At 42.8% G+C, this 15,524-nt stretch overlaps 1 pseudogene; it reads right to left on the reverse strand.

Moving 5' to 3' along the window:
* Positions 1 to 1,011: 1,011 nt before the first annotated feature.
* LOC134893459 (5S ribosomal RNA) lies at positions 1,012 to 1,130 on the reverse strand (annotated as a pseudogene).
* Between the last annotated feature and the right edge of the window lie 14,394 nt (positions 1,131 to 15,524).

Genomic DNA, 15,524 nt, shown 5'->3' on the forward strand with positions numbered 1-15,524 from the left:
ATTTTTATTTATTTATCACCTCTATATGCTATGGGGAAATGTATCAAGCCTTGGAGAGAGAAAACTGGAGACAAAGTGCCAACAAATCAGATTCTGTCATTTATCTATCACAGGGTTAACAGAAGGATTTGGTTTGGATCCGCACAGGAAAGTTATATAGAAAAATAATGAACATAGATTTGTACAAAGATTGTAGAAAACTGTTCAAGAAACCAACAATACCGAGCTAAATGATCCTTAATAGGGGTATCTCAAAATTATTGGTGGTTGGTGGTGCTCCCAGAGTCAGTAATAGTCGTATAGGGGAAAGAACAAAGAAAGACTCTGTGTTGGGGCACACTTTGAAATTTACAATGAATTTATTAAGACTTAACTTTTAATACAATAAAGTATAAAATAAAGAGAATTTGATACCAGAAAGTGTTCAAGATACACAAAATATGCATATAATAATAAACATAATAAATAAATACATATACAAAATTTAGATTGTACCAGTGAATTGGAAAAAGAATTCCTATATCGTTAGTTAACAAGGTCACTAATGAAAAACAGGTTACACTGATAAAGAGTATGGGGCACCTGTGGTGAAAAAATATGAATTAAGAGCAATTAATATGCCTTAGCTGATCTCAGAGATGAGGAGTACCAAACAAGACCATACACATATAATCTCAGTGGTGATAATTAAGGGTAGGTACAGAATTAATGATCTAATGAAACCAAGATAACAGGCATAAAAGGGAGTATAATTAATAATTAAAAAAGTCAATTAACGGAGGTTTAACCCCTGGTAGGAACTCTGTTTGCTATAAATAAGATCCAAAAAAGAAATTTTTCAATATCTAATTGGTATTCATGGCCAAAAAATAATAAACTTGCCTGAAAGAGTGTCATAGAGTTGAATACAATTCTATAAAATGTAGGGGATATAAATAAATAAAGCAAATGTAGGTATAGGAAGTTCAGAAATTGCTCTAACACTTCTACTGTTTGCAATCGAAGGTTCCTTTTTTACTGCACCTGATATTCCCAAATGGTCACCCAATAGGGTACTAATCAGGCTTACCAACGCTTAGCTTCCAAGATCGGATGAGGTTGGGTGTTTCCACTGGAATATGGCAGTAATTGAAACGATTGACACAAATGAGGGGGTGTAATTGAGGAGCAATAAGGGTACTTCTGCTGTCCAGTTAGTAATGTACTGTATTAACATTTATTTAACCTATTGCTGTATAGTCAGACACAACCACATAAGAATGTTTTTCTGTTGTGCATTATGATTTTTTATTTATTTATCACCTCTATATGCTATGGAGAAATGTATCAAGCCTTGGAGAGAGAAAACTGGAGACAAAGTGCCAACAAATCAGATTCTGTCATTTATCTATCACAGCCTGTAAAATAATAGAAGCTGATTGGTTGGTACTTTGTCTCTCACAAAGGCTTGATACTGTATATCTCCCCCTTGGAGAGCTCATGGGAAAAATCAATGTATGTAAGGAAAGTGTAGCATGTGCACTACTGAGGCATAACTCACAGCATTCTTGGTTGTAAAAGAAGGACAAATGAGGCCACAACCCAAAGCCACCAAACAACCCCTTAGTCCCCAGTCTGTTCATTTTGACCACTTGGTGTTGGTGGCAGATAGTTTTGTATATTATATGCTGTTTTGTTTATATTGGACAAATTATGCCCAGAAATGTAGATAGCACTTCACCGCTGAATAGAAACTTGCAGATATATAGAAAAGCTGATCTCCGCCAGATCAAGACTGTTGCAAATTTTAAAGTGACTTTGTGTAATTAAAAAATATCTCTGCCCTTCTGTCCCTTTAGCTCATTTCATTTATATAATTCTGCAAAGATCAATCTTGTTTTTACTCTTCTCCACAAATCTGTGTACATTACTGCATCTGCTCAGTACTTTTCAAGAGTTGTCAACACTTTGCTCATCTGCTTCTGGCTTTTTAAATGACTTCTACGGGGATATTCAATTGTTTGAAAAGACGGTTGGGTGTCTGTTTTTTACTGTCTTTTTGATAGGAAAAAACAGACAACCAACTGACTTTTCAAACAATTTAATACTGCCCCTAGAGTCCTCTGTTTGATGTACAAGATATTGATATTCAAACAGTCTGTCTTCGGCATCACCTACTAACCAGATGTATCTTTAAATAGGGTGCAAAGAGAAATCATGCAGGTGTCTTGGGAGAATGAAGAGTATGAGGAGACAAGTAAAGGTCCCTTAAAATTGCTGTCAATGGAGAGACAAGAGAGTGGCAGAGACAAAACCACTGTGGAGGGGGCAGCAGAAGAGGGCCCTGGGGCATACGGTATCGGGACGGGAAGAGAATGCAGGAACATGGATGGTGGATTGGATGCACAGGGAGAATGAATAGTGTAACCGATCAGGAGAACATTTTAATGGACAGTTAGTCAGGGAAGAGGGGGCAGTGTTCCAAGAGACGGAGATGGTGCCAGAGACTGTTGAATCCCAGCAGAAGCGACAGTATGCCAATGAAAAGGTCAGGGTGAATAAAGAGCAAACCAGGGGAAAGGAAGGGTGTTGCGGAGCATGGTTTCAATAGAAGGGTCTTTTTTATCACTCAAAAAAAACAAAACTGTACTCTCTAATTATATTCTATATTATAGCCATATTTGACTAACTCTACTAAATACTACATTTACTAAGTACTAAATGAACTTAAAAACATTTGTGTATATGTTTATGTACTTAAGATAATGCTGGTTTCCAATTCCACCTAAGCTTGAGTCCTTCAGGCTTATTTCTCAGGTCATTTATCTTATCTGACCAAATCATATAGGGTACAAGGTGAAATGACCATTACTTGGTCTTTGGCATCTTACAGTTGTACCTGGGCTGAAAACTAACTGCGCATCTCGGCAGAGCTGAGCTTTTATATTAAGAGAGAGAAAAGAAGGGAGGCTGAAATACATATACATTTTTCTATTACACAGCTGACAGCCTCTCTGGAAAACAATTATTTTCCGCTTAAAGACATACGCAAACCAACCTGTACCCTTTTAATATGTACAATTTATCAAAGGCTTACAGTACTTCGTTATTTGGTACGACTCTTTGACCCACAGCATACAATCAGGATTGAGAAGTTATTGTGTGTTTTATTCATCAGCAATGATATGTATCCAATTTTTTCCCCCTCTTTGTGATCAGTGCATAAAAACAACGAGTTACAGACAGTAAACTCCGGAGAGAGAACAGATTGTAAGGTACATACAAGATGTACTGGATAATATTTTACAGCATTAAAAATTTAGTATAATCACCAGACAGGTAATAGAGAAATTCCTGTAATATTTAATTAGGCTAAAACACTGCAGTGGCCTTACCTAAATGATTCTGTAAAGAAAAAAAAATAAAGAGAAAGAAAAAAATGAACCGTACTAATAGAAGAGACTTGCTATATTGAAAGCCTTGAATAGTTTAAAGAGTAATTAGCCGTTCAAGTTGGCAGATTTAGGGCTTTATTCTGCTGCTTTCTAAAAACAGCTCTGTGCATTATACAGTATATAGAAAACAATATATAATTTTAGTTAACAAGCAAAAGATGCTTTTAATAAAATATGAGTATGTAATGCTCACTAACAGCTGCCTTCAAAATTAATAGTTCAAGAAATCCTATTTTTAAATTGGTAATATCAATTATCTTGTTTGTTAGCAAGAGAAACGTAACCCTTTCACAAGTTCAGAAACAAACACTTAACATTCCATAATTAAAATAATATGGGTGCATGAACCTTAATATGGGTGCATGGTCCTTAATATAGGTACATGACCCTTGGTACCAAGTGCAAAATACTTCCAGGTTGAAAAACTGAAAAGATGAAAAAATTGAGATTAGAATTCAAGTAGTTTAATGTCCTATCCTAGCCAAGCTCCAGGGAGTTTGTCAGTGTGTGACTTGTGCCAAGTCCAAAACCATTGTTATAGACTTCACCTTATCGACCGCATGCATGTTGCACCAAGGACTGACTAAAGAGATGTCGAGAAAGCTGCAGCTGTGAGATACGCTAGCCAGAACGCTGAATGGGAGTCTGGCAAGAGCTGTAGAAAGTGAAACAGTGACTGCATTTGAGGCATGCAGAAACCAATAGTGTACAAAGCCTGAAATTGAGGTGTCAATATTTTTTCAGTAAGACTGCAATGCCAGGGAGCACAAGCATAACAACAAAGCTCACGTGTCTATGTAATACTTGAGAAAGGAACCTTAAATGTTGTGGGAACAATCTGATGCTGAGTGATCAGGAGAGGACAGTGTCATAGAAAGCAATGCAGAAGACAAGAGTGACAGTGATTATCCCCAAGGTGTGTGGTGTCAGGCTGTTGTGCAATGTCTGTGGGACATTGTCATATTAATGTGCAACTACTAAGAATGTGCTGGAGGTGGTCAATAAAGTAATGGAAATAAAACGGCCTGCCATCATTTTAACATAGCAACTGAGATGTTAGTGTAAATATAGACACATATGTGATATACCGTACAATTGCCAACATGGTGTTCAAACTAACACCTGAAAGGTTCAGATTTCAACCCAGCCCAAAGATATACATTGTATGACTGCAATGATAAGTGTTAAAAAAAAGGTCTTTCTTATTGCTTATATGATAAATGGGGGTATTTTTGATCAAAACTTGAAGAAAGATAAAGTTGAGTGAGATAAAGTACCAACTGACATAACTGTTTTGCAAACACAAGGTGGGATGTACTAAAGCGAAAATGTGGTAAAATGATAATTTTCAGGGTTTTTACAGAATTTCCGTATGTATTACCTCCATCCGCTGGGTCTCTGCCATGAACTACCCTGCAGTAGCCAATGGGGCTTCATACACAATGTGATGTGGAGAGAGTTCTGTCACGGAAGTGCCAGCCACTAAGAGCCGTAACTAGAATTTTTGGTGCCTTGTGCCAAAGAGAGAAAAGATTCCCACCACCCTCCCCCCCATTTTTCCAATAGGGACATAGGGCACATGCCTCTTGGGGAAGTGGCATGACAAGATTGATTCCTGAGGAAGCTTATGCTATGATGCCCCTTCTCACATTATATATATATCTATATATATATCTATATATATATATATATATATATATAAATATATATTAGTGATGAGCGGGTTCGTTTCCTCGGAAACCGAACCCCCCCGAACTTCACCCATTTTACACGGGTCCGAGGCATACTCGGATTCTCCCGTATGGCTCGGTTAACCCGAGCGCGCCCGAACGTCATCATCCCGCTGTCGGATTCTCACGAGATTCGGATTCTATATAAGCAGCCGCACGTCGCCGCCATTTTCACTCGTGCATTGGAAATGTTAGGGATAGGACGTGGCTGGCGTCCTCTCCGTTTATTAATGTTGATGCAAATATTTGTGCTTATTGCTTAATTGTGGGGACTGGGGAGCAGCTGTATTATATAGGAGGAGTACAGTGCAGAGTTTTGCTGATCAGAGACCACCAGTTTTATCCGTTCTCTGTCTGAAAAACGCTCCATATCTGTGCTCAGTGTGCTGCATATATCTGTGCTCACACTGCTTTATTGTGGGGACTGGGGACCAGTAGTATTATATAGGAGGAGTACAGTGCAGAGTTTTGCTGACCAGTGACCACCAGTATTATACGTTGTCTGCCTGAAAAACGCTCCATATCTGTGCTCAGTGTGCTGCATATATCTGTGCTCACACTGCTTTATTGTGGGGACTGGGGACCAGCAGTATTATATAGGAGGAGTACAGTGCAGAGTTTTGCTGACAGTGACCACCAGTATATATAGCAGTACGGTACGGAAGGCCACTGGTCTACCTACCTCTGTGTCGTCAAGTATACTATCCATCTAGATTCTATACCTGTGGTGCATTTTAGTTTTGCAGTTTGCGGACAGTGACCACCAGTATATATAGCAGTACGGTACGGAAGGCCACTGCTCTACCTACCTCTGTGTCGTCAAGTATACTATCCATCCATACCTGTGGTGCATTTCAGTTGTGCGCAGTATATATAGTAGTAGGCCATTGCTATTGATACTGGCATATAATTCCACACATTAAAAAATGGAGAACAAAAATGTGGAGGTTAAAATAGGGAAAGATCAAGATCCACTTCCACCTCGTGCTGAAGCTGCTGCCACTAGTCATGGCCGAGACGATGAAATGCCATCAACGTCGTCTGCCATGCCCAATGTCATAGTAGAGAGCATGTAAAATCCAAAAAACAAAAGTTCAGTAAAATGACCCAAAAATCAAAATTGAAAGCGTCTGATGAGAAGCGTAAACTTGCCAATATGCCATTTACGGCACGGAGTGGCAAGGAACGGCTGAGGCCCTGGCCTGGTTCATGGCTAGTGGTTCAGATTCACATGAGGATGGAAGCACTCATCCTCTCACTAGAAAACTGCAGTGCCACTCCTAGATGGGCCAGGTGTTTGTGTCGGCCACTTGTGTCGCTTAGCTTAGTCACACAGCGACCTTGGTGTGCCTCTTTTTTTCTTTGCATCATGTGCTGTTTGGGGACTATTTTTTTGAAGTGCCATCCTGCCTGCCACTGCAGTGCCACTCCTAGATGGGCCAGGTGTTTGTGTCGGCCACTTGTGTCGCTTAGCTTAGTCACACAGCGACCTTGGTGCGCCTCTTTTTTTCTTTGCATCATGTGCTGTTTGGGGACTATATTTTTGAAGTGCCATCCTGCCTGACACTGCAGTGCCACTCCTAGATGGGCCAGGTGTTTGTGTCGGCCACTTGGGTCGCTTAGCTTAGTCACACAGCTACCTCATTGCGCCTCTTTTTTTCTTTGCATCATGTGCTGTTTGGGGACTATATTTTTGAAGTGCCATCCTGCCTGACACTGCAGTGCCACTCCTAGATGGGCCAGGTGTTTGTGTCGGCCACTTGGGTCGCTTAGCTTAGTCACACAGCTGCCTCATTGCGCCTCTTTTTTTCTTTGCATCATGTGCTGTTTGGGGACAATTTTTTTGAAGTACCATCCTGCCTGACACTGCAATGCCACTCCTAGATGGGCCAGGTGTTTGTGTCGGCCACTTGTGTCGCTTAGCTTAGTCACACAGCGACCTTGGTGCGCCTCTTTTTTTCTTTGCATCATGTGCTGTTTGGGGACTATTTTTTGAAGTGCCATCCTGTCTGACACTGCAGTGCCACTCCTAGATGGGCCAGGTGTTTGTGTCGGCCACTTGAGTCGCTTAGCTTAGTCACATAGCTACCTCATTGCGCCTCTTTTTTTCTTTGCATCATGTGCTGTTTGGGGACTATTTTTTTGAAGTGCCATCCTGTCTGACACTGCAGTGCCACTCCTAGATGGGCCAGGTGTTTGTGTCGGCCACTTGTGTTGCTTAGCTTAGTCACACAGCGACCTTGGTGCGCCTCTTTTTTTTCTTTGCATCATGTGTTGTTTGGGGACTATTTTTTTGAAGTGCCATCCTGCCTGACACTGCAGTGCCACTCCTAGATGGGCCAGGTGTTTGTGTCGGCCACTTGTGTCACTTAGCTTAGCCATCCAGCGACCTCGGTGCAAATTTTAGGACTAAAAATAATATTCTGAGGTGTGAGGTTTTCAGAATAGACTGAAAATGAGTGTAAATTATGGTTATTGAGGTTAATAATACTATGGGATCAAAATGACCCCCAAATTCTATGATTTAAGCTGTTTTTGAGGGTTTTTTGTAAAAAACACCCGAATCCGACAAAAAAATTTCAGGGAGGTTTTGCCAAAACGCGTCTGAATCCAAAACACGGCTGCGGAACCGAATCCAAAACCAAAACCCGAAAAATTTCCGGTGCATATCACTAATATATATATACTGTATATACACAGAGAGTAGGTGCGGCACTCGCAGAAAAAGATGACAAACTCAATAATCTCTTTATCAAGAGATATAGAGATTATTGAGTTTGTCATCTTTTTCTGCGAGTGCCGCACCTACTCTCTGTGTATGTATTGCTGGTGATCCAGCATGTGAAGGCACCGGGACAGTTACAGTATGGATTCAGTGAGTGCCAGTTACTTTGTATAGTGTGTGTATATATATATATATATATATATATATATACAGCAAGGGAGAAGCGGCGGCACTCAGAGACTTTCACTTTCACGGATAATAAAGCAAAGGGTGCATTTATTAGGTCAACGTTTCGGGGGACAGACCCCCTTCTTCAGGACACTGCAAACTAGTGAATGTGCATAAAAAACAACTTAAATACCTTACCTTTACCGTGAACCTGCGTCCGCCTCCACGTCCCAGCCGTCCGGTGTACGGAGCCCGCGCTTCCGGCAGCGTGTGGCATGCAGTATCCGGAAGTCGCGTCATCCCGCGCCTCGGACCTCCCTGTGACGTGGCTGTGGACAGAGGACAAACGGTAACTATGGAGATGCGACGCAGCGTCGCAACGCTGTGCTGCCACGCATAACAAATGTGACATGTAGTACAGAATAAAAATCTAACAAAACTATTATGAATGAATATATATAAAAATACATGAAAAGCAAGTGTGATACCGTGTAAGAAATAACAAACGAGTAAAAAATAAAACATATATATAAAAATGAATGTGAACAAACAATGCTGGTGTATAAATAAAACTATGCAAATTTATCATAAATATTGACTACTAATAACCCAGCAGGGTCCAGATTGGACCATATAGGGTCCTGTCACAACAAAACTGGTCGGACCAGAGCTCAATGAAAAAAATAAAAATAAATGTAAATATACAACAACATCATCATAATCATGACATCGCTAAGCATCAGATATTAACTGTATGGCAGGTATATTACCCATCTCATCCCTGGAACCAAACTGTCTAAATATACTTTTGAGAATGCACATGCCCGAGCTAGATGATTGAGAACAGGGCATTAGCAGAGGGCATGTTTACCTATGCCAACCCTGGCTAAAGGAAACACTGTAAATTCAGCTGTTCATTGAGGCCCCTGGGGTAGATGGTATCTAATTTAAAGATCCAACGGGCCTCTAGTTGTAATAGTTGGGCCGCTCTATCCCCTCCTCGGGCAGAGGCAGGGACCTGGTCCACTATTTTGTACCTAACCGTGGCCAAGCTGTGCCGCATCTGGGCAAAGTGGCGTGCGACCGGTTGGTCGCTTTTGCCAGTGTTGAGGGCAGCCCTGATGGCCGACCTGTGTAGAGCCATACGTTCCTTAAAAAGGCATTGTGTCTTACCGACGTAATAAAGACTGCAGGGGCAGACCAAAACGTACACTACATATGTAGAACTACAGGTCAGTGGCCATCGGATGCTTATTTTTCTCCCTGTGTGGGGGTGCTGGATGAAATCTCCCGTAAGCATGTAGCTACAGGTCGTGCAGCCTAAACATTTGAAGCAGCCGGGCTTCCGGCTCAAAAAATGCTTGGCTGCCGTAGCTGTTTTAAATCCCGAAATGTCATTTTTGACCACAAGGTCCTTAATATTGGCACTGCGAGTATAGCATGGCATGATTCTCGAGTGTTTCAAAGATGGTAAGCTCGGATCAGAGCTAATAATGGGCCACATCTGTTTGACCCTCTTATTAGTCCTGGAACTGTTAGTGTTAAATTCATTAACCCAAGTTGTTCTATCAGTGTTAGCCTTGGGATTTTGCCCTTTCAGAGCATCACACCTACTCAGAGCCATGACCTTTTTGCGTGCCTGTCTTAAAATGTTATTGGGATAACCCCTCTGGCGGAATTTCTCAGACATCAGATCTAACTGTTGTTCAAAGTCCCCAGGGTCGCTGCAGATTCTGCGAACCCTGAGGAACTGGGAAAACGGCAAGCCTCTAACCAACGATCTAGGGTGAAAACTGTCGTAACGTAACAGGGAATTTCGGTCGGTGGGTTTGCTGTATAGTGAAGTGTGGATCAAGCCATCATTCACAGTGATTTTGATATCAAGAAAACAAATTTCAGTGACATGCGAAGTGAGTGTGAATTTAACCGGGCTGGTTGATACATTGTGTTCCTCTATTAAAGTGTAAAAAACTTGGGGGTCATGTGTCCAAAACAAAATTAAATCATCTATATATCGAAAATATAGAGAAATATGGTCAGCAATGGATGTCTGTTCAAAAAACAGTCCACGTTCTATTTCCCACATGTAGGCATTAGCCAGTGACGGAGCCACTGCCGACCCCATTGCACATCCTTTCTTCTGTATGAAGAACCGGCCATTAAACAAAAAATAATTATGTGTAAGTGTAAACTCTAATAACGTGATGAAAAAATCTATGTCTGGCCCGGTGTACAATGGATTGTTGGTAATAAGGTGTCTTACTGCCATGAGGCCAGCTTGGTGCGGAATGCACGTATATAAGCTGGTAACATCTAACGTGTGTAATGTGGTGTCTGGATCAACCGGCCCGAATTCAACCAACTTCCTCAAAAGCATGTTGGAGTCCTTCAAGTGGGTGAAGGTAGCCTGGATGCAGGGCTGTAAATATGCGTCCAGGAAAATGGCCAGTGCTTCACATAATGAACCCCTGGCGGAAATGATGGGCCGGCCAGGGGGGTGTTGGGCATTTTTGTGCAGTTTGGGGATGGCGTAAAATATGGGGGTGACTGGGAACCTGCAACATAACTTGTGAAATATTTCTTGAGAGATAAGCCCTTCAGACAAAGCTGAATTTAGAAAGACATCTAGCTCAGATTTAAACTCTAGGGTGGGGTCAACTGGCAATTCGCTATATGTCTCACTATCAGCCAATAGGCTGTCACATTCTGCAATATAGAAATCTATGTCCAAAACGACAATCCCCCCACCCTTATCGGCTCCCCTAATGACTATGTCCTGTCGACCCTGGAGTGACTTAAGCGCCAACTGTTCTTCTCGTGAGAGGTTTTTATTAGTCCAGGGGGCAGGTGCATTCTGGAGACCGTCCATCATCCGGGTAAAGGTCTTGATGGACGAATTCGTAGAAATAGGATCAAATCTGGAAGTCATACCAAGTTTCCCAATCTGCGGCGGCAGACTTGACTTAGCTTGAGGCACGGTGGATTTGTCAAAATGTTCACGCAATTTGAGAGTTCTATTGAACTTGTAAGTCTCTACTTTCCACTTAAATTTATCCGGGGACTTGGTGGGGACATATGCCAGTCCTTTGGCTAAAACAGATGTCTCTGCCTGGGAAAGAGGCACCGAGGATAAGTTGAAGATAACATCTGTGTCTACCTTGGGGGACGGCCGCCCCTTTTGCCGCCTCGACTGCCCACCCCTGCGGGTTGGCGTTTTCTTCTGCCAGAGGCCACTGCGCGGGTGATTGCCCCTAAAGGGGCCCCCTGTGAGGAAGGGGTTTGATCCACATTGGGTGCATCATCGGTTTCGCTGGCTGACGTGCTACGTTGCGAATACTGGATGCGTTGTCTTCGGAAACCTCTGCCTCGATGTTGTCCAGAGGGAGCTGAGGTGTTGGATAACCAAGTGTAGACACGGTGTTGCTCATAGTCAGCCTGCACTTTCTTCAGTTTGTCCTTTTTAAACTTAATTAACTCGGTGCGATACCCCTCTATCTGGGTAGATAACTTTTCAAGCCAATTTGTAGACTTGTCTCCAGTGAGAGTATTCATGTGTTGATCCTCAAATGTTTTCAATTTGTCCCGTGTGCAGGTGACCTCTCTGGTGGACTCTTCGATGACAAGTAACATTAGGTCCATCGCACACTTGTTGAGGACTGCAATCCATCTTTTGCAGAAGGTGGGATTGTGCCGTCCAATGGTGGGGGAGTTCTGCACTCGAAACCCCCTAGGGATTTGCTTATTTCTGAAGTAGTCCGATAGTGTGCGGCCATGAAACATGAAATCTATTTCACGTTTCTTTAATTTAAAAAGTTCTCGGTAGAACTTTTTAAATTAAAGAAACGTGAAATAGATTTCATGTTTCATGGCCGCACACTATCGGACTACTTCAGAAATAAGCAAATCCCTAGGGGGTTTCGAGTGCAGAACTCCCCCACCATTGGACGGCACAATCCCACCTTCTGCAAAAGATGGATTGCAGTCCTCAACAAGTGTGCGATGGACCTAATGTTACTTGTCATCGAAGAGTCCACCAGAGAGGTCACCTGCACACGGGACAAATTGAAAACATTTGAGGATCAACACATGAATACTCTCACTGGAGACAAGTCTACAAATTGGCTTGAAAAGTTATCTACCCAGATAGAGGGGTATCGCACCGAGTTAATTAAGTTTAAAAAGGACAAACTGAAGAAAGTGCAGGCTGACTATGAGCAACACCGTGTCTACACTTGGTTATCCAACACCTCAGCTCCCTCTGGACAACATCGAGGCAGAGGTTTCCGAAGACAACGCATCCAGTATTCGCAACGTAGCACGTCAGCCAGCGAAACCGATGATGCACCCAATGTGGATCAAACCCCTTCCTCACAGGGGGCCCCTTTAGGGGCAATCACCCGCGCAGTGGCCTCTGGCAGAAGAAAACGCCAACCCGCAGGGGTGGGCAGTCGAGGCGGCAAAAGGGGCGGCCGTCCCCCAAGGTAGACACAGATGTTATCTTCAACTTATCCTCGGTGCCTCTTTCCCAGGCAGAGACATCTGTTTTAGCCAAAGGACTGGCATATGTCCCCACCAAGTCCCCGGATAAATTTAAGTGGAAAGTAGAGACTTACAAGTTCAATAGAACTCTCAAATTGCGTGAACATTTTGACAAATCCACCGTGCCTCAAGCTAAGTCAAGTCTGCCGCCGCAGATTGGGAAACTTGGTATGACTTCCAGATTTGATCCTATTTCTACGAATTCGTCCATCAAGACCTTTACCCGGATGATGGACGGTCTCCAGAATGCACCTGCCCCCTGGACTAATAAAAACCTCTCACGAGAAGAACAGTTGGCGCTTAAGTCACTCCAGGGTCGACAGGACATAGTCATTAGGGGAGCCGATAAGGGTGGGGGGATTGTCGTTTTGGACATAGATTTCTATATTGCAGAATGTGACAGCCTATTGGCTGATAGTGAGACATATAGCGAATTGCCAGTTGACCCCACCCTAGAGTTTAAATCTGAGCTAGATGTCTTTCTAAATTCAGCTTTGTCTGAAGGGCTTATCTCTCAAGAAATATTTCACAAGTTATGTTGCAGGTTCCCAGTCACCCCCATATTTTACGCCATCCCCAAACTGCACAAAAATGCCCAACACCCCCCTGGCCGGCCCATCATTTCCGCCAGGGGTTCATTATGTGAAGCACTGGCCATTTTCCTGGACGCATATTTACAGCCCTGCATCCAGGCTACCTTCACCCACTTGAAGGACTCCAACATGCTTTTGAGGAAGTTGGTTGAATTCGGGCCGGTTGATCCAGACACCACATTACACACGTTAGATGTTACCAGCTTATATACGTGCATTCCGCACCAAGCTGGCCTCATGGCAGTAAGACACCTTATTACCAACAATCCATTGTACACCGGGCCAGACATAGATTTTTTCATCACGTTATTAGAGTTTACACTTACACATAATTATTTTTTGTTTAATGGCCGGTTCTTCATACAGAAGAAAGGATGTGCAATGGGGTCGGCAGTGGCTCCGTCACTGGCTAATGCCTACATGTGGGAAATAGAACGTGGACTGTTTTTTGAACAGACATCCATTGCTGACCATATTTCTCTATATTTTCGATATATAGATGATTTAATTTTGTTTTGGACACATGACCCCCAAGTTTTTTACACTTTAATAGAGGAACACAATGTATCAACCAGCCCGGTTAAATTCACACTCACTTCGCATGTCACTGAAATTTGTTTTCTTGATATCAAAATCACTGTGAATGATGGCTTGATCCACACTTCACTATACAGCAAACCCACCGACCGAAATTCCCTGTTACGTTACGACAGTTTTCACCCTAGATCGTTGGTTAGAGGCTTGCCGTTTTCCCAGTTCCTCAGGGTTCGCAGAATCTGCAGCGACCCTGGGGACTTTGAACAACAGTTAGATCTGATGTCTGAGAAATTCCGCCAGAGGGGTTATCCCAATAACATTTTAAGACAGGCACGCAAAAAGGTCATGGCTCTGAGTAGGTGTGATGCTCTGAAAGGGCAAAATCCCAAGGCTAACACTGATAGAACAACTTGGGTTAATGAATTTAACACTAACAGTTCCAGGACTAATAAGAGGGTCAAACAGATGTGGCCCATTATTAGCTCTGATCCGAGCTTACCATCTTTGAAACACTCGAGAATCATGCCATGCTATACTCGCAGTGCCAATATTAAGGACCTTGTGGTCAAAAATGACATTTCGGGATTTAAAACAGCTACGGCAGCCAAGCATTTTTTGAGCCGGAAGCCCGGCTGCTTCAAATGTTTAGGCTGCACGACCTGTAGCTACATGCTTACGGGAGATTTCATCCAGCACCCCCACACAGGGAGAAAAATAAGCATCCGATGGCCACTGACCTGTAGTTCTACATATGTAGTGTACGTTTTGGTCTGCCCCTGCAGTCTTTATTACGTCGGTAAGACACAATGCCTTTTTAAGGAACGTATGGCTCTACACAGGTCGGCCATCAGGGCTGCCCTCAACACTGGCAAAAGCGACCAACCGGTCGCACGCCACTTTGCCCAGATGCGGCACAGCTTGGCCACGGTTAGGTACAAAATAGTGGACCAGGTCCCTGCCTCTGCCCGAGGAGGGGATAGAGCGGCCCAACTATTACAACTAGAGGCCCGTTGGATCTTTAAATTAGATACCATCTACCCCAGGGGCCTCAATGAACAGCTGAATTTACAGTGTTTCCTTTAGCCAGGGTTGGCATAGGTAAACATGCCCTCTGCTAATGCCCTGTTCTCAATCATCTAGCTCGGGCATGTGCATTCTCAAAAGTATATTTAGACAGTTTGGTTCCAGGGATGAGATGGGTAATATACCTGCCATACAGTTAATATCTGATGCTTAGCGATGTCATGATTATGATGATGTTGTTGTATATTTACATTTATTTTTATTTTTTTCATTGAGCTCTGGTCCGACCAGTTTTGTTGTGACAGGACCCTATATGGTCCAATCTGGACCCTGCTGGGTTATTAGTAGTCAATATTTATGATAAATTTGCATAGTTTTATTTATACACCAGCATTGTTTGTTCACATTCATTTTTATATATATGTTTTATTTTTTACTCGTTTGTTATTTCTTACACGGTATCACACTTGCTTTTCATGTATTTTTATATATATTCATTCATAATAGTTTTGTTAGATTTTTATTCTGTACTACATGTCACATTTGTTATGCGTGGCAGCACAGCGTTGCGACGCTGCGTCGCATCTCCATAGTTACCGTTTGTCCTCTGTCCACAGCCACGTCACAGGGAGGTCCGAGGCGCGGGATGACGCGACTTCCGGATACTGCATGCCACACGCTGCCGGAAGCGCGGGCTCCGTACACCGGACGGCTGGGACGTGGAGGCGGACGCAGGTTCACGGTAAAGGTAAGGTATTTAAGTTGTTTTTTATGC

The sequence above is a fragment of the Pseudophryne corroboree genome, chromosome 3 (genome assembly GCF_028390025.1).
Source record: "Pseudophryne corroboree isolate aPseCor3 chromosome 3, aPseCor3.hap2, whole genome shotgun sequence".
Classification (NCBI taxonomy): domain Eukaryota; kingdom Metazoa; phylum Chordata; class Amphibia; order Anura; family Myobatrachidae; genus Pseudophryne; species Pseudophryne corroboree.